Source organism: Fukomys damarensis, unplaced genomic scaffold, assembly GCF_012274545.1.
Source record: "Fukomys damarensis isolate Sample0158 unplaced genomic scaffold, DMR_v1.0_HiC HiC_scaffold_13, whole genome shotgun sequence".
Classification (NCBI taxonomy): Eukaryota; Metazoa; Chordata; class Mammalia; order Rodentia; family Bathyergidae; genus Fukomys; species Fukomys damarensis.
The window spans coordinates 19,582,551-19,603,832 of NW_022900925.1; the positions used below are offsets into that span (position 1 = coordinate 19,582,551).

At 44.0% G+C, this 21,282-nt stretch overlaps 1 long non-coding RNA gene across 4 annotated transcripts in view; it reads right to left on the minus strand.

The window, feature by feature from the left end:
• Positions 1–21,282, minus strand: part of LOC104874994 — a 173,187-nt gene that overhangs the window by 34,993 nt on the left and 116,912 nt on the right. For 2 of the 4 annotated variants that reach the window (XR_004516958.1, XR_783915.3), the window contains exon 1: positions 18,658–19,475. The exons of 1 other annotated variant lie outside the window; for it this stretch is intronic. This is a non-coding gene — a long non-coding RNA (uncharacterized LOC104874994). Of the gene's footprint in view, positions 1–17,839; positions 17,917–18,657; positions 19,476–21,282 lie in introns of those variants that run through there. One more of the 4 variants, XR_004516959.1, reaches the window with a different exon arrangement.

The following is a 21,282-nucleotide window of genomic DNA, read 5'->3' on the forward strand; positions in this document are numbered from 1 at the left end:
TTTTAATTTTTTTGTTTTTCTGAGACAGGGTCTTGCTATGTAGTTCAAGCTGGCCTTGAACTGACTGTGTAGCCCAGGCTGGCCTCAAACTCACAGTGATCCTCCTGCCTCAGCCTCCTGAGCGCTAGGACCACAGACATGTGCCACCATACTGGGATCATCTTGAGAATCTTTAATTGAGTCAGAGAGTTTAAAGATGTAAGCAAAAGTTGGGAGGATAGACTTACAAGTGAGACGCAGGAGAGAGTGAGAGGAGAGTCTGTCTTTACATGTTTCTCCCATACCATAAGCTGTTTCTGCATCTTGACCTTCTGGACCATTAATTCAATTTCCAAATAGCTAGTCCACCTTTCAACAGTCCATATGTTTTTAATACTTAAATTCATGGTTTCTCTAGTTCTAGAAGCTTTCTTTCTTTCTTTTTAGCTGTCATGATTTATTGCTGTTTTGGCTACATTCTCTGCAATCTCAGCAGCATCTTAAAGAGACAGTTTGTCTATGTACAATGAAAAAACAAAACAGTAGGGGGGCGAAGGGAGGGCAGGGGTATGGGGAAGAAATGAGAACCAAGACCTGTCATGTAAAGGTACAAGATCCCAAGGATGAATGTAACTGTACTGTAGACCTAAAATGTACCAATAAACTCAATAAGGGAAAAAAAAAAAAAACGGCTTTCAACATTAGAAATAATAGCTACAGTTTAACTGTACAATATTAAGGGGATTCTGTGGTAGGCACAGCTTCCAGAAACTTTCTTATGCTCAACTGCCTCAGAAGTTCTTTTTCTGTTTTGATTAATTTTCTTTTGTAATTCTTCCATCAGTTCACTAGGAGCCACTTATTTGACTTATTTCACTTATTTGAAAAACAAAACAAAACAAGAAAAATAGCCCTTGAGCACATTAAAGGGTAATCGATGTGATTGTGTGGTGTTTTTGTTTGTTTGTTTGGTTCTTTGAGACAGGGTCTCACTATGTAGTTGAGACTGACCTGGAACTCACTATGTAGCCCAGGCTGGTCTCGAACTCACAGCGATCCTCCTGCCTTAGCCTCCCAAGTGCTGGGATTACAGGTGTGCGCCACCACACCCAGGATAATGAGAAGTGAGCTTTTTTTTTTTTTTGTACCAGGGATTGAACTCTGGTCCTGAGCCAAATCCCCAGCCCTCGATGTGACTGTGAATAAGTTACATACAAGGAAAATGGGAATCTCACCATAGATCCCATAAGTAATGAAAAAACAAAGGAAACATCTCACATGCTAATACATTGGAGAAATCAGGCGAAATGGACAAATTCATCAGAGAACACAAATTATTAAAGGTGACACAAGTGACACAGGAAGTTATATGACACAAAATAGTCATATAAAACACATTTAATCCATAATTTGAAATCTCTGACAAAGAGAACTCATGCCTAGACAGCTTTATCAGCAACTTCTGCCAAATACCTCACAAGACTGAGCCCAGCCTAGGCAATGTGGTGACTTAGTGAGACCCAGTCTCAAAATATTAAAAACAAAGACTGCAGATGCAGCTCAGTGCAAAGGACTTGGGTTCAATCCCCAGTACCGGAAAAACAAACAACAGCACAAAAAACCAACCCAAAATGGGGAGGGGGCACTGGGGATGCAGCTCAGTGGATTTGACCTCCAGTACCACAAACACAAAGAAAGAAAGAAAGAAAAGAAAAGAAAATTTGAGAATTAACAGGTTTAGCAAGGCATTATAAACAAGGCCAACATACAAGAATTAAATGTCATATATCAGGAAAAACATACAAAATGAAAGGTAACATTTGCAGTAGCATAAAAATATAAAATGTCTAAGAATAAGTCCAATGAAATGTTACAAAGTAAGCCTCTAAATAGCACGAGAAACACAGTGAGATCAAAACAAATGGAGACATTTGCCACGGTCATGGACTGGAAAATGTGATACAATGTGAAGATGTCTATTAGGCCCAAATTACTCTATACATTGAAATGTAATCTCAATCGAAACCCCAATTTCATGTACAGTTTAAAAGGCTGATTCTGAAAGAATCAATAATTGCCACATTTTTTTCAGTAATGGAGATCAGATCCAGAGTCTCTCACATGCTAGACAAGCACTCTACCACTGAGCTACATTCTTTAGCCCAACTATGCCATTCTTTTTATTTATTTATTTATTGTTTGTTTGTTTGTTTTTTGAGATAGGGTCTCACTATGTAGTTGAGACTGACCTGGAACTCACTATGTAGCCCAGGCTGGTCTCAAACTCACAGTGATCCTCCTGCCTCAGCCTCCCAAGTGCTGGGATTGCAGGTGTGCGCCACCATGCCTGGCTTGTGCCATTCTTGAATGAGGACAAAAGAGACTTTTAAAAAAATTAATTTTATTTTGTTTTATCCCATTGTCTTCCTCAAGCCCCCTCAAAGACGGGACCTTTAAAAATAAAGCATCAAAGATTATAATAAAGCTATAGATGGTGTGATATAAAGACACAGCAATGAATTGATGAATAGAATTTTTAAAAGCTCAGAAACAGATCCCGGGGATATATATACATGTGATTTACAACAAAGGTAGCCCTGCAGAAGAGCAGCTATTGACAGTCTTTTTAATAGATGGTGTTTGAAAAATATAATTACACACCTCTTCAAAGAAAGAATACATATTATGGAATTCCATTTACGTGAAGTAGGAAATGTAAGATAAATGTAAAAGGTACAAGGAAGAAAGGAAGGACAGAAGGGAGGGAGTGAGGAAGGGAGGAAAAGGGACAGGAAAAGCAAGGAGGAAGAGAGGAATCACTTGTACACAAGAGGGGTAAAGTTCTTTAAGATTTCGTGAAAGAAAAAACTTTTTGAACATATGAAATACTAGGCATAAAGGAAATAACTGCTAAATTTGACATCACTTAATTAAGAAATTCTGATTATCAAATGATGTTAAGAGAAAAGAAGAATGAACCACGGGTGAAAGGAAGTATTTGCAACACACATGGTCACAAAAGACTCACATTCATAATACATATTTAAATTCCTTCAAATCAGTACAAACAAAAAACCAAAAAAACTGATTAAGGGATTTGAAATAGCACTTTACAAAAGATAGATACAAACAGCCAATAAATGAAAAGATGCTCAACTTTATTATGAATCAGCGCAATGCAAAATAAAATATAATATCACTACATACCTACGAGAAAGGCTAAAATTATACAGCGACAATAACAAGTGTTAGCAAGGACACAGAGCAATGACTATTCCCATGTGTTGCTGGTGGGATTTTAACCAGATGTAACCACTCTGGAAAACTGGTGTTATATACTGAAGTAGAAAACCTACACAGCCTGTGACCCAAGTTCACTCCTAGGTATATTAAACCTGATAGAAATGCATGTGAGTAGCACCAAGAGACACATAGTGTTCATAGCTGCATAATTCATAAAAGGCAAAAACTAGGGCCAGGGATTTAGCTCAGTGGTTCTGCCACCTGCCTTGCAAGCATAAGGTCCTGAGTTCAATCCCTGGTACCAAAAGACAAAAAAAAACCAACCAAACAACAACAACAAAAAAAGGCAAAAACTAAGAATAACGCAAGGGATCATTAGAAATGGAATGGATGAATACATTTGGTATGTTTAGAGGATGGTCAACTAAAGCCACATGCTGCAACATGGGTGAGCGTCATAAATGTAATGTGGATCAAAATAAGCCATCACAAAAGCATACACACTTTTAATTCCACTTATATGAAGTTCAAAAACAGGTAAAATGACACCAGTTTAGGGACACATGAATAGGGGATGAAGCCAAAAACAAAAGCAAGAAAGATGGCTGGGCATGTAACTCAATGGTAGAGTGCTTGCCTAGCAGGTGTGAGGCCCTGGGTTCAATCCCCAGCACGCCCCCCCACAGATACACAGACACACAGACACACACACACACACACACACACACACACAAGAGAGTAACATTAAGGTTGTGATTATCAAGCCGGGTGTGGTGGCGCACACCTGTAATCCCAGCACTCGGGAAGCTGAGGCAGGAGGATCGCTGTGAGTTCGAGACCAGCCTGAGCTAGATTGTGATTATCCAAAAGAGGGGGTAATGGGGGAGGGGACACAGGAAACTTCTAGAATGCTAAATGTGAATTATTTCTTTTTTGACCTCAGAAAGCAGTGGTACACTGGTGTTTGGTTTATGCTAATCCACTGAAATGTAGGTTTTGATTTTTTTCCTTTTGTTTACATCTATGCTAAATTAAAAAAAAAACTTTTCTGTTATAAATAGTATTACTGCCAATATTTAAAAATAAAATATGCATAAGGCAAGAATTAGCAGGGGGGGAAATTTTTTGGTTTGATTAGTTTACACAGTTATGAGCAATTTTTATCTTGGATATGTGTAATTTTTGCATTTTTCCCCAATAATGTAACTTCTAAATAAATATTAGGGAATAATATTAGGGAAGATGAATTAATCCAGAATGAGCAGAGGCCTGTAACACGTGCTAAAGAAAGCACAAAGGAATTTTTAAAGGTCTACTCAGAGAAAGGAAAAAGAGTCAAGGATAGGTCAGGGCTTGGGGATTTTGATGCAACAATGTAAACAGATGATGGGAAAAAAGCAGAACCACTGAGCTTTTTGCCTCTGCCTTCAGAATAATCTTCACACTTAAGAAGACAGATCCCTGGGCAAGGGCTTTAGCTCAGTGGCACCATACCTGCCTTGAAAGCACAAGATCCTGAGTTCAAACCCCAGTACCAAAAAAAGACAGATGATAAAAAGGGAATGACAGCCTGTGACGCATGAACAAACTGTACACATTTGCCGTTGTGGTCAGAGAGCAGTCAACACCGTCTGTGAGAAGTCAGACGACTGGAGAGGAGCCAGAGGACAGACAATGAGGAAATAAAGGGACCGCTTCACACACAGGGTCCAGGCAAAAACCCCGAGCAAAGCAGGAACCAACTGCGGACATTTCTGCAGGCGGGTGTGCTCCCCTGGAGCCTCCGTGCGACCAGCAGGAAGTCTCATGAAATTGGGTTCATTTTCTATCTTTAGAGCATCGGGGGGGCTGAACGTTGTCAGGCAGCCAGGTAGGGGCACGTGTGGAGATTTCTGTAAATTTGATATAGTCCAGTTACTTTCAAGAAGAACGAGGTGACTGCTTCAAATGGGAAACGTGGACTCAGACCCTAACAGTTGACCAGGAAGCCAGTAGCACTGATGACGGGGTATGTGATGCTGCAGTAACAACGGGACCCCAAATCTTGGCAGCTCCAAGCAGCCAGGCTCAGTTCTCGCCTCTGCTCTTAGTCCCTGCCTGGGAGCATCTGTCTCCTCCGGGACCCAGGCTGAGGGAGCAACCCCTCTATGGGGGAGGAAGCAGGGTGGTGACCCACAAGGGACAAGGCAAGCTTCTCCACCACGGTTAATTTCAGAGATGGCGGGCAGTACAAGCCGACCCCACATGGGGAAGATGAGGAGCCAGGGAGATGGGGCGCAGCCCCTCAGGCTCCACAGTCCCGGGGCCGCCAGCATCTCATGCAGCGAAGTGCAGGCTCTGGGCAACAAAGGACTGATAGAGACTCAGCACTCTGGCATCTGACTGGGGTCCCGGGAGCTAAAGCAAGCCAGAGACCAGCGCAGCCGGCGGCTGGGCACCAGGGCAGCAGAAGCAACATTCAGCAATAGGGGGGTTTAAATACTTGCCAGTCCAATCGCTTACATGGACTAGGACAACTGCTTCGAGTGACAATGTAAATGGCAACGAGCCACACGACGGAGTGTCCCCCCGGGGAAGGGGCTAGGACGGTGGGGCAGCGCCTTACAGAGAGGGGCTTCTGTGGTCTTGGTCTCTGTGCGGACAGGCTGCATGGCGCTGTTTGAGAAATCACAAGGTTGAAGGACTACCATCCAGGGACAAACACACTGCCATGCCAAAGTGGCAACTGGCGCTTCTTCCAGAGCTACTGATGATGTCATCTGTGTGCAAATACTGTGAGAAAATTCTACCCTGGCCATCCTCTGGCTGGCTTGCCAGGAGGCTCCTGGCCAGTTAGCTTGTGGTTGCCAGGCCCTAGTGTGAGGCCTGCAGTACCAGTGACTCTCCACACACCACCATTGACGCACGTTTTCTGGGCGTGACCATTTTGTTCCTCGGCTCCCCAGATCTTTGCTCCTAAAGTGAAGCTATACACTGTGATTACGAGCACAGACTGCTGGGGCTGGAATCTGGGCCTCATCACACTGAGGGACCTTAAAGGAGACTTGAGCCTTCTGGCCTCAGTGCCACCAGGCGCGAAATAATATTTCAGACTTGTGTCCAAATATAAATTAAATACAAAGGGCTTAGGAAAGAGCATTCGATAAACATTAAACATTTAAAACTTTGTATTGGCCTGGGGATTTAAGTCAGTGGTGCCACTGCCTGCCTCGGAAGTACCAGGTCCTGAGTTCAATCCCCGGTACAAAAAAAAAAACAAGCAAACAAAAAATTCAACATCCTGTCCTTGTTTTGGTAGCACATATACTAAAACTGGAACAATACAGAGATTATCATGGCATACAAATTTGTGAAGTGTTCCATGTTTTATATTGCAAGCATACTAATTTTAAAAACTAAAAACATTCAATATTCTTTCACAATTAAAAAACAAAACTCTTGAGCCTGGGATTTAGCTCAGTGCTGCTGCTGCCTGCCTTGCAAGCACAATGTCCTGAGTACAATGCCTGGTACCAGGGGAAAAGAAAAAACAACTCTCAACAAATCAGGTATAGAAGGAATGTACCTCAACACAATAAAGCTACATATGACAAGCCTTCAGCTTATACAAGAGGTGATCAAAAAATATAGTGTTTTGGACTGGGGCTTTAGCTCAGTGGTGCCACTGGCTGCCTCACAAGCACAAGGTCCTGAGTTCGATCCCGAGTACCATAAATAAATAAATGAATAAATCCTATACTACAGCCTCTAAATTTCAGCAAAGAATTTGTGAGCCATTCAGAATGTCTTTATGGGCAAACGGCAAATTCTGAGACTGATGAACAGTAAAATCGTGTGAAGTCTGGGCTGGCTGGACACCTGCCAAAGAGAGACATTAAGGAATTAGTGTCACCTTTCAAAGCAGGTGTGTAGTGGTGAGACTTAGGTAAGCAATTCAGAACATAATAAAGTGATGCCGCAGATCAATTTTAAAAAGCACCATTAAATATTGTTGGGAGGGGGCAGTTAAGCCCTTCCTGCAAAGTAGTACCACACTCAGAAATGGATTCCTGCAGGTGAGGGAGCTCAGAGCAGCACACGAGGGGAGGTGTACACAGGGATTTGGGGAAGAAACACGTGTCAGCTTGAGTCTGCGGTTTCCCACTCAGCCGAGGGTCCCGGGTAGGGAATCAGGAACAACTGTATCCCCTTGGCTCCTCTGGAGCCCTACAGGATCTGATGGGCTGAGTGTGGTTCTAACACTGAGAGACGGGTGTACTCCTCATGGTACAGCCTCAGTGCGAGCCAGCCGTGCCAACCAGAGGAACCAAAGAAAGGATCCTAATCCAATGATTAAAATCATGACTCATTCCAATCCTGATCCATATTGGAGGAAAAACTGTGTTGTTTGAAACAGGGCTCTTTCTACGAATGAATGGCTTTCAGCTTACTTCCTGACTAAAAACCCTAAAAGACAAGGCTTCCTAAGTGAGGCTGGACCTTCATCCTCTGATCCTGCTCTCATTTTCCCCTCAATATCATTCATCATTTTCTAATATATCATTTACTTATTTATTTAGTGTCTTTATTATCTGTCCCCTGAAGGGGTTCAGAATGTGTCACCCCCAAATATGCCACTTCAGCCTATTGATTATTTTGAGCTCAAAGAAACTGAGAGCTGACCCAGGAAAAGTCAGTTATTTACTTCCCCTTGACTGCATTCATTTTCTCTTCTGTAAAGGAAATTTATATTTGTAAAGGAAAAATTTTTTAAATAAAGTAACCTGTACCAGGAAGAGAGCTGTTCCTAGACAACCGTTATCACTTGTATCACTTGAGATTTTTATCTGTATGATAAGACCCTATTTGCCGGGCGTGATGGTGCACATCTGTAATCCCAGCACTTGGGAGGCTGAGGCAGGAGGATCACTGTGAGTTTGAGACCAGCCTGAGCTACATAGTGATTTCCAGGTCAGTCTCAACTACATAGTGAGACCCTGTCTCAAAAAAAAAAAAAAAGACTATTCATCAGACATTTACCAATCTTATTTACCTCCCCTCACCCTCCCATAATCTGTGTCCACCACTTCTCCAAGTCCCCCAATCTATACTACTTTCTGTAGTTTAGGATGCTGCATAAACTCCAATCACCTGGCTGCCTCCTCAGGTCTCGTGTTTTTGTGGGACTCCTGTTGGGTATCTTTGAAATTAAACTTGTTTCTATCTAGTTAATCTGTCTAATGTTACTGTAACTTATAGACCACTCAAAGAACCCAGAAAACTTTCTCCTAGAAGCAACTTTTCTCCCCTATCTCCCGCTTCCCAAACTAAAAACACTAGAAGAATAGGATTTTACTGTTTTGCTCACTGAGAGACCCAAAGCACCTACTACAGAATCTGGCAACTGGCTGATACTTTATATATTATTGTTAAATTAATGTATCCCAATAGGGAAAGGCTTTCTAAGCTTCACATCACAGAAAGAAAGCATAAAGGAATATATGGATAGGCTTGCTCGTGTAGAAATACAAGCATTTTTGAATCTCAATCACAAAACCTGAAAGTGACAGCAGATCATAAAATGATTATATGTTCATACAATTATAAATTAATATATACTTTCATGAGAACTGTGTGCTATATTGCCAAGTGAGAAGGACAGGTTCTAAAATGTTGATCCAATGTTTGTTTAAAAACAGACAGGAAAGATGATACTTTCACCAGGGTAATTTCTTGGGAGACCAATTGTTAAAATGATACTTCTCAATACCATAGTTATCTTGTCAGTTTTGTGCTGAGGAGTTCCTGAGGTAGTACTACGGTTCTTCTCTTTTCCCGTGGTCCTGGGATCGAACCCAGGGCTCTGTGCATACTATACAAGCATTCTACTGCTGAGCGACACCCCATGTCTGTTTCCAGTGTTTTTGTTGTTGTTGTCATTATTGCTGAGAATGCTGTTTCTAAACAATAATCCACAAATCCAAGTTCTTTGTATTTTGTCATAGTTACTTCGGCTTTGCATTGTTCTGTAACTGTTTTCTAAAATAATGTTTCCTACACTAGATAAACTGGAAAGCAGGAATGGAGACTTTGATATATTTGTATGCTTTATCCCCTAAATACATGTTTGCTTGTTTTGTTTTTTTGTTTTTTTGAGACAGGGTCTCGTTATGTAGTTGAGACTGATCTGGAACTCACTATGTAGTCCAGGCTGGTCTCGGACTCACAGCAATCCTCCTGCCTCAGCCTCCCAAGTGCTGGGATTAAAGGCATGCGCCACCACACCCAGCTCCTAACTATATGTTAATATAAATACTTAATACATTTTTAACCCTGAGGAAAATACGAATAATGCACAAAAAGGTACACAAAAGTGTCTGAAAGATAATAAGATGGGCTCTCTGGATAATTCAACTATTTTTTAATGTATTTATTGGTTTGTTTCTTTGTATTTTATGATTTATTTATTTATTTATCTATTTATTTATTTTTGGTACCAGGGATAGAACTCAGACCCTTGTGCTTTCGAGGCAGGCATAGTGGGTGCCACTGAGCTAAAAAGTGAACAAATTAACTAAACAACAAATTAGGAAAAAGAGACTGAGAAAGATTTAGAGACTAATTTTACAGATGCACATGACTGGCCTGAGCGAGCCCCACTTACATATGGAAGTACCTGGGGGAGCGCTGTGTGGATTCCACACTCTTCGCCCTTGCTCCCATGGAACAAGAGGCAGAGGACGGAGGGATTTGCCCCTTTGCTGCCTGTCACCTGGGACATCTTCTTTCTTCTTGCCTTTGGACTGGGACAGGATTCAGATGGCTGTGTGGTTTCTCAGGCCTTCTGACTCAGACCGACCTACACACTGGCTTCCCAACTATTGGTGGCAAGTGGTGGGATTTCTCAGCCTTCAGAGTTACACGACCCAACTCAACAGAATAAATTTTCTCTAATACGTGTCTCCCACTGGTTCTGTTTCTCTGGAGAACCTTGACTAATACAGAAGTATCAGTATTATAAAGAAGTGTTCTTAAAAAGTCAGTAAGAATTTTTTTGGGGGGGTACTGGGGATCAAACTCAGGACCTTGAGCTTGTGAGGCAGGTGGTGGCACCACTGAGCTAAATCCCTAGCCCTCAATAAGAATTCTTCCTCTTAGCCAGGCATGGTGGTGCATGCCTGTAATCCCAGCATTTGGGAGGCTGAGGCAGGAGGATCACTGTGAGTTCGAGACCAGCCTGGGCTACATAGTGAGTTCCAGGTCAGTCTCAACTACATAGTGAGAGTCTGTGTCAAACCCCCCCCCAAAAAAAAAGAAATTCTTCCTCTGTCCCTTCTTTTTTCCTTCCCTTCCTTCCTGGCGATTTAGTCCTAAAATCATTAGATGGAGCAGAGTGGAGTAGGGGTGGACTGAGGAGCCCTGAGGCCAGATGAGAGCGTCAGACCCCAAACAGGGTGGGGAGGCGTCTGCACAGGGGCGCTGTGCCATACGGGAGACAGGGTAGGGCATGGTTTGAGTTTGTCCCTGTGGTGGCTAATTGATTAATTGTCAATTTGAGCCAGAATGCCCAGCTGAATTGAGTCAGCATGGTTCTGGGCACGGAAGACTCACTTTAAGGAGGACTGTTGTCAGAACGGCATAAAAAAGAGAATAGGAGGAAACGATTTTAGCTGATTTTCCTGGAAGAGCTTTGTTGTGGCTGATTTTCCTTGGAGAAGCTTGGGCTGTTCTTCTTGGAGGAGCTCCAGTCTTCGCCTTCTCTGTGGGCCTCCTCTCCTGGCTTTGAGCACAAACTCTTTAACTCGTTGCATTGACCATTCACCCTCTCGGCACAGACCCCTTGGTTTTCTGTCCCAGGTCTTTCCTGCTCCTGCGGTGGACTTGTATGGGGTGGGCTCCAGGCCTTCAGCCAGATCCTTCTGACCTCTGGTGCTCCGACCCATCTTTCACACTCTTCTACATTTGACTCTGGGCGGCCATGGTAGACCAATCTTGTAAATTCCTGTGTCCTGCATTAAATCTAATTCAGTATGTACAGTCTTTTGAGGTGCCTTGTCCCAGCCTGCAAGCTTTAATAAGCAATCCCCTAAGAGTTCATGTGTTGAAACCTGGTACTCAGTGTAGCAATATGTTAGGTGGTGAGGCTTCTTTTCTTTATAAAGTACCCAGCCTCAGGTAGCTCATTATCGTAACAGACGATACCAGAAAAAAGTGCTATATGGATATAGCAGTCCAAATAAAACAAGGACCCCCCCACACACACACCAGGGTCACAAGGATCCAGATTGGAGAGGGATGGGGTGGGGGACAGCTTAACTGGGTGAGAGAGGCAAGGGGATGCAGAGGGTTAGAGAGCAAATAGGGTAAGCAGGGGTGCCCACCTGGGGAGGCAGCCGCACACATAGTGTTGGTCTTAGTCTGCTTTCTGCTGCTGTGACAGAATACTCAGACTGGGAAAATTACAAAGAGAAGAAACTGATTTCCTGCAGACTCAGGTGCTGGCAGGAGCACCCACCATGTGCCTGGCTTCCCCAAACTGGTGCCTCGGGGAGTGAGATTCTTACATGGAGCTTCTGAGCACCCAGAAGGAAGGTTCCAGCCAGCAAAGGCAGACCCTATGCCACTTTTCCTATCTGGCTTTTGAAGCTGCACAGTATCATTTCTGTGACCTTCTTGGGCTCCAAGTAAGTCACAAACCTTCCTAGGTTCCACAGGAAGGAAACATAGACCCCCGTCCTCCAATGGAAGGAGTGCTGAAGTCATGTTGTCAAAGGACACGTGGCATGTAAGATACTGTTGCTGTTGTTTTTGTAAAACACTATCTGTTGCAAATATCAATATTTGTTTCCTGATTTTGCTGGTAGTGCTGTGTCTATGTAGAAATGTACAGCGGAGTATTATTTTGTGGGTGGTGGAGCATCAGATCAGAAACGATTCCAGAAACAAAAAGTTTTTTATACTGTGTCTGCAACTTTTTTGTAAGTTTGAGGTGGGTTAAAAATACAAAATACAAAATACTTAAAATTCAGTAAGAAGGTGTATATTCTGATAGAAAAAGAAGATGGGTATTTGACTAGGCATGTTTTGTTTTGTTTTGTTTTTTGGTTTTTTTGAGACAGAGTTTCACTATGTAGTTGAGTCTGACCTGGAACTCACTATGTAGCCCAGGCTGGTCTTGAACTCACAGCGATCCTCCTGCCTCAGCCTCCCAAGTGCTGGGATTAGAGGTGTAGTGCCACCATGCCTGGCTGACTAGGCATGTTATGAAGGATAAGTGGAAGTAACTGGTAAACATATAATAAAAATGTTCAGTCATGGTAATCAAACAAATGCAGACTGTAAATAGCAAGAAGATGCCCTTGCAAAGCTTTTTACAATACAAACCACGGGTGAAAGTGGGGAGGGCACTGCCCTTGTGAAAAGGCACTCTCAGCAATGTATACATTTCCCCAAGACACTGCATAGGCATTTAAGGTAACACGTCTAATAGCTCCATGAAATATCACATTATAGTTAAATTAAGCCACTGCTATTGGATATTTAGGTTTTTTTAGAGCTACCTAAATAATCCTATATTTAAGATATTTGTATATGAACCTTTATACATATCTTAAAGTGGGATTATTAAAGACTGCTGGTCGGGGGGGCATTGACGGTTCTGCCTGGCCACTGAGCTTGTGCTCAATGTATTTTATACCTTTTGAGACTGTATGTGTCACTAACTTCCATGGGCCAAGGAACAACAGGAGCAAATAAGGGCTATTCAGCACTGCTCCTGCTCAGGCTCTGGCTGCCCTCCCCTGCCTGTCCCGCAGAAGAGGCAGCATGGAGCTGGGTGTCGTTGGTCCACAGTCCAGCCAAGCCTGGGAACACAGCCTCTGAATTATAGGTTGGAGCACCTTAAATTATTGGCTTCCTGAGGGTCTAACTGGCAGCGGGGCGAGCCAGAAAACAAGGTACCTCAAGTGACAGGCGCAGCTCTGTTTACACAGGCAGCTCCTCCTCCCCCTCCCACAGGGGCTGATTTGGGGTCCCTCGATTACATTGCAGCATGACCTTCAGCCTCTCAATAGGGCACACGGATGTCCCTAATACTGTCTCTGCAGGCCTCTTCTCTTTCCTCAGGGCAGACTCAGTTTACAAAGGCTCCCGGTACACACTGCCCCTGAGCTGATCCGTCTGCATCACAAACCTCACAGAAAGCTGTCCTGCATCCCTGGACTCCCTCCCAGCAGCCTTCTGGTGTCTGTTCAGCCAGGTCGCACCCACTGTCCACTTTCCTGATTCTCTGATCCAACTGCCAGTCACTTCAATCCACATATTCTATCTATCCCTGCTTCTTCACAGCCTCCAAAACACAAAACAAAACAAACACCAATAACATCCTTTAGAACTACGAAAAAAAAGTCCTAAAATTTATGTGGAACCAGAGGAGACCCTGAATAGCCAGTCATTTTGAGCAATAAGAGCAAAGCAGGAAGCATCACAATTCCTGACTTCAAGTTATACCATAAAGCTACAGTAACAAGCAGCATGGGACGGGCACAAAAACAGACATGTAGATCAATAGAATAGAATAGAAGATTCAGAAACAATCCCATGTACATACAACCATGCGATTTTTTTTTTTTTTTTTGAGACAGGGGTCTCATTATGCAGTTCAGGCTGTCCTTGAACTTGCAGTGATCATCCTGCCTCAGCCTCCCAAGTGTTTGGATTAGACATGCATCACCACATCTGGCTAAGCACCTGATTTTTGACAAGGGCTTAAAAACATACACTGGAGAAAAGATAGCCTCTGTAACAAAATGGTGCTGGGAAACAGGTTATCTATGTGCAGAAGCATGAGACTAGACCCATATCTCCTACCCTGTATTAAAAGCAAACAAAAATGAATAAAAGACAGATATATCAACAGAAAGCTTAAAAATGCTGGAAAATAGCACAGGAGAAATACTTGAAGCCATAGGCACGGGCAAGGACTTCTAAAACAGAATTCTAGTAGCTTAAGAAATAATACCAAGAATCACTAAATGGGACTACAGAAAACTAAGAAGTTTTGATATAGCAAAGGAAACAACTAACAGCATGAAGAGACAATTGGCTGAATAGGAAAAAATTTTGCCAGCTACTTTTCTGATAGGGAACTAATATCTAGAATATACAAAGAAGTCAAAATAATTAACTTCCCCAAAATCAATAGCCCAAACAAAAAAATGGATAAACGAACTGTGTACACACTTCTCACAAGAAAAGTACAAAGGGCTGATAAGTACATGAAAACATGTTCATCTTTGGCCATTAGGGAAATGTAAATAAAAAAAAAAAATCGCCGAGATTCTATCTTACTCCAGTCAGAATGGCTATCAGCAACGAATGCTGGTGAAGACAGAGAAAAAGGAACCCTTCTACAGTGTCGGTGGAAATGTAAAGTAGTACAACTGCTACAGAAATCGGCATGGAGGGTCCTCAAAAAAATTGAAAATAGAGGGCTGGGGATTTAGCTTAGCGGTTCCACCACCTGTCTTGCAAGCACAAGGTTCCAAGTTCAATTCCTGGTACCAAAAAAACACACACACAAAACTAAAGATAGAAATTCCATTTGACGCAGTGATACCTCTTCAGGGTATATTCCCCCAAGAGTTTTAAAACATCATACTATAGTGATGTCCACATACCCATGTATATAGCAGTACAATTCACAGTAGCTCAGCTCTGCAAACAGCCTAGGTGCTTACCAATGGATGACTGGACAAAGAAAATGTGGTGTATATATACACACTGGTATTTTACTCAGCCATAAAAAAGAATGAAATCGTGGCATTTGCAAGAAAATGGATGGATCTTGAGACCATAATGTTAAGTAAATCAAACCCACATATGAATAAATTAAAGAGCAAAATAAAGACATACTTCTTGGAGTTGGGGAAGGGAATTGGGAAGGGGGAGGAGAGGGACAGAGACAGGACAGGGAAAGGGAAGGAAAATAATGGAAAGGGTATACATAATCTCAATACCCCCAAATGAATACATTACATAAGGCAAACATACATCAATAAAAAAATGACACAAAAGGAAAAAGGGCTGGGGATATAGCTTAGAAGTAGAGTGCCCCTAGTTTGCTCCCCAGTACTGCGCCAATAATTTTTTTTTCTTTTTTTATTCATTAAACTTATTGGTACATTTTAGGTATGCAATATGATGACACTCATCATTGGGATCTCGTACCTTTACATGATGTATCTTGGTTCTTATTTTTTCACCATTCCCTTGCCCTTCCTTCAACCCCTCTGCCCCTCTCTATTTACAAAGACTTTGCTTCTATTTTTTCCTTTCTCTCTTTCCTTTCCCGTACCCTACCCACTTCCCACCTCCCCTTCTCCTTTAGACCTTTTCTTCCTATTTCACATTATCAAATTATACAATTTGAACCTTATTTGCACTTTGAGTTTCTCATACCAGAGAAACTGTTCTGTATTTACAAGTGTGTCCTATTTACTTCACTTAGGAGTAGGGCCCCGAGGAGCAGGGGATTTAGCTCAGTGGTTCCGGTGTCTGCTTCGCAAGTGCAAGGACCCGAGCTCCATCCCCCGGTACCAAAAATAAGAGTGTGGCCTTGATATGCATCCAAAAGGCAAACACAAATTCTTTGCCACTCATCCCATCGAGGAGTGGGGTCATTTCTTCCTCCCTTGAATCCCAGCTGACCTCTAACTTGTTTCAACCAAAAGAATACATTGAAAGTAATGGTGTGTAATTTGCAGGCCACGCCTTAAAAGAGCTGCAGCCTCCACTTTGGTGTTTAGAACGCTCCTTCCTGGATGTGCGCCACGCTATGAGGAAGGCCAAGCACCCATGGGAAGCCCCGGATCTTCCACTTGTCCCAGTGGCCGGGTCGGCACCACAGCAGAGAGAAGAACCTCCCACAGAAACATGAAAAGTAGTAAGTTCTTACTACTGTCCGCTGTAAATTCCTTACTCGGCAACAGGAAGTTGAAACCCAGCCGTTCCGCTCCTAGGTGTGTACTCCAAAGATGCACAAAGAGACACGTACAGTATAGGCGCATTTACCACAGCATTCTCTGGATGGGCCCAAAAGAGGAAGTGACGTAACATCCGCTAACAGGAGCCGGGGTAAATAAACTGGAATAGTCGTGCAACTGCATAGTTGTTACGGTCAGCGGGCCAGACCTACCCACGTCACCCGTGATTAATCTCACTCACAAAATAGTACATAAAGAAAGGCTGCAGCCGGGCCTGGTGGCGGTACGCCTGTAATCCCAGCACTCTGGAGGCTGAGGCAGGGGGATTGCTGCCAGCATAGGATACACAGTGAGTTCCAGAGCAGTCTGAACTACATAGTGAGACCCTGCCTCAAAAAAAAAAAAAGGCTGCATGGCTTGATACCTTTTATGAAAAAGGAAAAAGGTACAGTCATGTATGTTGATGGGTGCCTTCATGTTTAATGCACAACACATATTCAGAATGGGGAAATCGCCGTCTCAGTTTCCCTGTGAAGAGGTTAGAGGACGCAGGGAGGGGGGAATTCACAGGGAACTTCAGGCTTATCTGTGAAGCTAAGTTTCTTTCGTTTAAGATATGAAGCAAAAATGGCAAAATGTTGAAATTTGGCAGAACTGGGAAGTGAGCAAGAGGTGCTTTTCCTCTGACGCTTCAAATACTTCATTAAAAAAAAAATGCTTAGAACAAAAAGAAGAGAATGAATGAATGACCCTCTGCCCTCCCTTCATTTCAGGGAGATGAAGGCTCCCGTTAGCAGATTCTGGGGCCTTGCCACAAGGGCCACGTCATATCCTCCACATTCTGTAGTTCCGTCAACCCTGCCAAGAAGCAGCCCCACCTAAGACATCCGGCCTGGCCTGACTGAGGTCAAGGTCTAGGGGTTTAAACTCAGTCTTGAGCCTAAACATTTGTTATCGCCTGAATGTGTGCCCCTTCCCCAAATTCACCAGAAATGGATTAAAATCCTCATCCCCAAGGTGATAATGTTAAGAGGACCTCTGGGAAGTAATGAGGTCATGAGGCTGTGGGCCCATGTAAAAGAGACCCCTGTCCCTCCTGCCATGTAAGGGACACAGCAAGAAGGTGCCATCTGTGAATCAGAAAGCAGGCCCTCACCATGACCCAATGTGCTGGCATCTTTTTCTTTCTTTTTTTCTTTTTTTCTTTTTCTTTTTTTTTTTTGTGTGTGTGTGGTACTGGGGATTGAACCCAGGCCTTCACACCCAGCTACATCCACACCCCATTTCTTTAAAATTTTGGAACAGGTCCTTCCTGAGTCTCTAAACTGCCTAAGCCTGGCTCGGGTTCCTAAAGTACTGGGATTACAGGCCTGGTGGCATGCCAGCATGTTGAACTTGGAGTTTCTTGCCACTTTCACTATGAGAAATCCATTTCTGGTGTTTCTAAGTTGCTCCGTCTAGGGTATGTTAACAGCACATGAAAGTACTACATATTTTCACATACTGTCCACATTTAGACTCCTGAGTTCCCACAGTGCCCAGCGAGAAGCTGGTGTCTGAAGGACAAGGACATCCTAGCAGGACAGGGCCACTCAGTGCACCAGGGCCTCAGGGTCTCCCTTCCTCCCCATCCCTCCCTACCTCCCTTTTGTCACCTGACATCTGGGAACACAGGAACGGAGAAAGAGTGACTTAGTCAGGGGGTCTTCCAGACCCTCTAGGAGAGGGGTCAGCTGGGAATGAATCCTCTTCCTTTCTGTGGAAATGGGCTAATTATCCACCCTAGAGAGGCTCCATCCAAACTCTCTGGAGCTGTGGTTTTAAGAAATGGTCAGTATCCCAAAACATCATTTCTCTCACTTCTTCCTTCCTCTGTCTCCGGGGCTGGTACGTCCCAGAATCTTCCCAAGCATTCTGAAGCTGCCTCTTACTCTGCCTATTTGTTTGGTACTTGGTGCTCTTGGGCAGTATTCACACAGGAGCCTGGTGAGCTTCAAAAGAGGTGGGCACTGCCCTTCCTCTCCACACAGTCTGCTGAGGAGGCTTGGAAACAGCAGGGCAGGAAGGCGGGGAAGCACAAGGATTCTGGAGCCAATTATGGCCGAATTTGATTGCAGAACCTTAACTTGGGCCTCGTGGTCCACATCTGCAGAACAACAGGGGAAAACTAGGGGACTTCCCTGATTTCCGGCCAGTGCACTAGGGAAGGCGCTGTTGGCATTTAGAACAGGCTGTCTTTTGTTGTAAAGGATTAGCCCACGTGTTATGCGATATTTAACATCCCTGGCCTCCAAATCCCTCAATGTCAGCCGTGTCTCCAGTCCCTGGGAAAACCAAGATACATTTCCCAGTAGACCGCCAAGCCTGCCGCCCAGTCAAGAACGCTGAATTCCCTGAAGGCAAGAACCATGACTTCAGATCACCAAGCCTGTGTCCCCTGCAGGGACTCTGTGCATTTACTCCTTTCACATACCTTTGTTTTTAATAATATAAGTGCCCCAGGGCGGCTGTGTGATTTGCGGGCACTTGTGCAACACCAGTGAGTGGCCCCTGTTCTCCCCAGGCTGCAGCCAGGCCGGTAGACAGCCCTCACCTTATAAGTCCTGGAGCTCAGCTCAGCTGGACTTGGCTGTCTGAGCCCCGTGGTGGGGTGAGGTGTCAGGGAGGGTGTGTCAGAACCGGGATGACACCATGGAGCTCTGGGGCACAGTGACATGATACTTCCATTCTGGTTGCCTTGACTTCAAGCCAAATGACCTGCCCTACCCTGCTCCCCAGCCAGGTCACGGACTCTCAGCCCAGCTCTGCCCAGAGAGGACTGTGGACATGTCCACTACATGCCCATGACCTCTTTGGGGCCGTGACAACTTCAGGGAATGCCCTTAGTATAGGCGCTAACCCTTGGGTGCGACACCTCCCACCTCTGAGCCTGTTTCCTCTTTTGTACATGGAACTCACACGATGCTGAAGTTATATAGCGTATCTGGAGAGCAAATGTACAGCTGGGGGCACTGCTGTGTCTCTGTTCCTTCCCCTCCCTCCCTGACAAGAGGCGTCCCTCATGTCAGAAAAACCCTGACTTGGGAGTCCGGTTCTAGCTCAGGTATGTCCCAGCCAGAGGATTTTTAGTAAATGATTTTACTTCTTTGAGCACCTGATTAACTATCAAATAGACAATATAACTATTGCTGACTTTCCTACCTCCCAGAAGCTGTCATGACAATTAAATGAGCTAAGGCTGTGGAAAGATTTTTTTTTCAAACTCCAAAGCCAGCATACCCTCCCAACTGCCTCCACCCAATTTTCTGGCCCAAATTCTAGCACCACTGGTGCAGGAGGTGAGCAAAGCCTTGCAATCTGTTCCTAGTCACTCTCTCCATGGGGGCAGCTCACTGGCTTCCAGCAACTCTCCAGGATTTTGGAGTTGCCCATGTATTCATTCAGTGACCTGATTTCCTTCTCTTTGCTATGTAAAAAAAAAAAAAAAAAAAAAAAAAAAAAAATAAAAAAAAAAAAAAAAAAAAAAATCGTCATTTTCTTTCAAGTTGGCTTTTTTCTCTTTGGTGTTTATTTTCCGTTCCTGAGAGTAGAAAGCCTCCCCACCCCTTTTCTTTGCCCAGGAAGTGTTCTGGACAGAGCAGACTGCTGGGGTCCACAGGCCTGATCAGGTAATCAGAGGCAAATGTCTCTTCATTGGTCAGAGAGAGTTCACAGCTGTGCAGCCTGGAAAGAGGTTTTATTACACACACACACACACACACACACACACACACACACACACCTCGCAGTTCACTTTGTTAGGAACAAATTGTGAAACATTGGGTAACACACCTTGGAAAACACGATATATTCCTGCAGAACTGGCAGCCCAGTCATTGCCCCCACACCCTTAGGGCCTGCAGTGTTTGAGTCACTTCTTGCTGAGAGGCTGGGGTGGATACTATCTTGATAAAAGCTGTTCCCTCCAAAGGACACTTAAAACCAGAGTTGTCTGTGTTTCACCCTTTTCAAAGGAATCTGCAGCCCTAAGCAGGACAACTTTGATGGATGCGGCTTAATCTTTCTGTGCTGTCATTGTAAAACTCACTAATCCTCAGACACTGAAGCTCAAAACCCATCCTGGGGCTTCTTTCCCCAGGAAGTTGGCCTGACTCACAGAGCACACATCCGCAGCTATAAGTGCAGGCCTCACCCCTTGAAATTCCAATTCTGTTGTCTGCAGACTGCACTCTCAAGTATTTATCTGGACCTTTATCATCCACACCACTCCTCTGTAACAGGGGAATCCTACACCACAAGGACAGTCCTGCTCCTTGTCACAGCCCCACTGTGTCAATACAGAGCTGACCCCGAAATGATCAAATGAGTCAGACTTCACTCCTTACCTCTGACCTGACCACCATCTTCCATCTGTGCCAAGGAAGAAACTTTCTCTAAGAACCAGAGTCAAATGTCACCTCCACTGCTACTCCACGCAACTGATTCACACCCAGCGTGGAGCACAGTGCTTGGTGTAAATATCTAAATATCGGTTGGATTAAATTGCACCAGTATTGAACATGTACTCAGAACGTGCTTAGGTTTGGAAAGAAAATATCACTCCTCACTATCACTGATAGAAACTTCTTACGAGCCCCCAGGGAGATGTGACAGGTTCAAACTTGCCAGTTAAAGACAGTCTGGGTTAGGGCATGGCTCAGGGGCAGAGTGCTTGCCTAGAGTGCCCAAGACCTTGGATTCCAAAGTGTAAAGAAATAAAGACAGCGCATTTTAGAGACCTAAATGCCAGAATACACAGCCATTCACCAGATGGTCTCAGGGTCCCTATAACTCTTTGCACATTTCTTATCTCAAACAGGGGAACCTAATTTTTTAACAAAATCTTGCGGGGCAGGAAATGGTACTGTTTGGCCTTATCCCTTTCCCTGCATTGGATCTGCCCTCTACCCCAGAACAGCCAGCCCAGAGGGCCTTCCGGTGCATGGAAGAAGCAATGATGGGGTCCCTCATGCCAGATGTCAGCGATGCTAGAGGAACTGAAACTCTCTGCTCTCAAGCTTATTGTCTTGCTTTAGGTTCAAGTGAAAATGTACCAGTC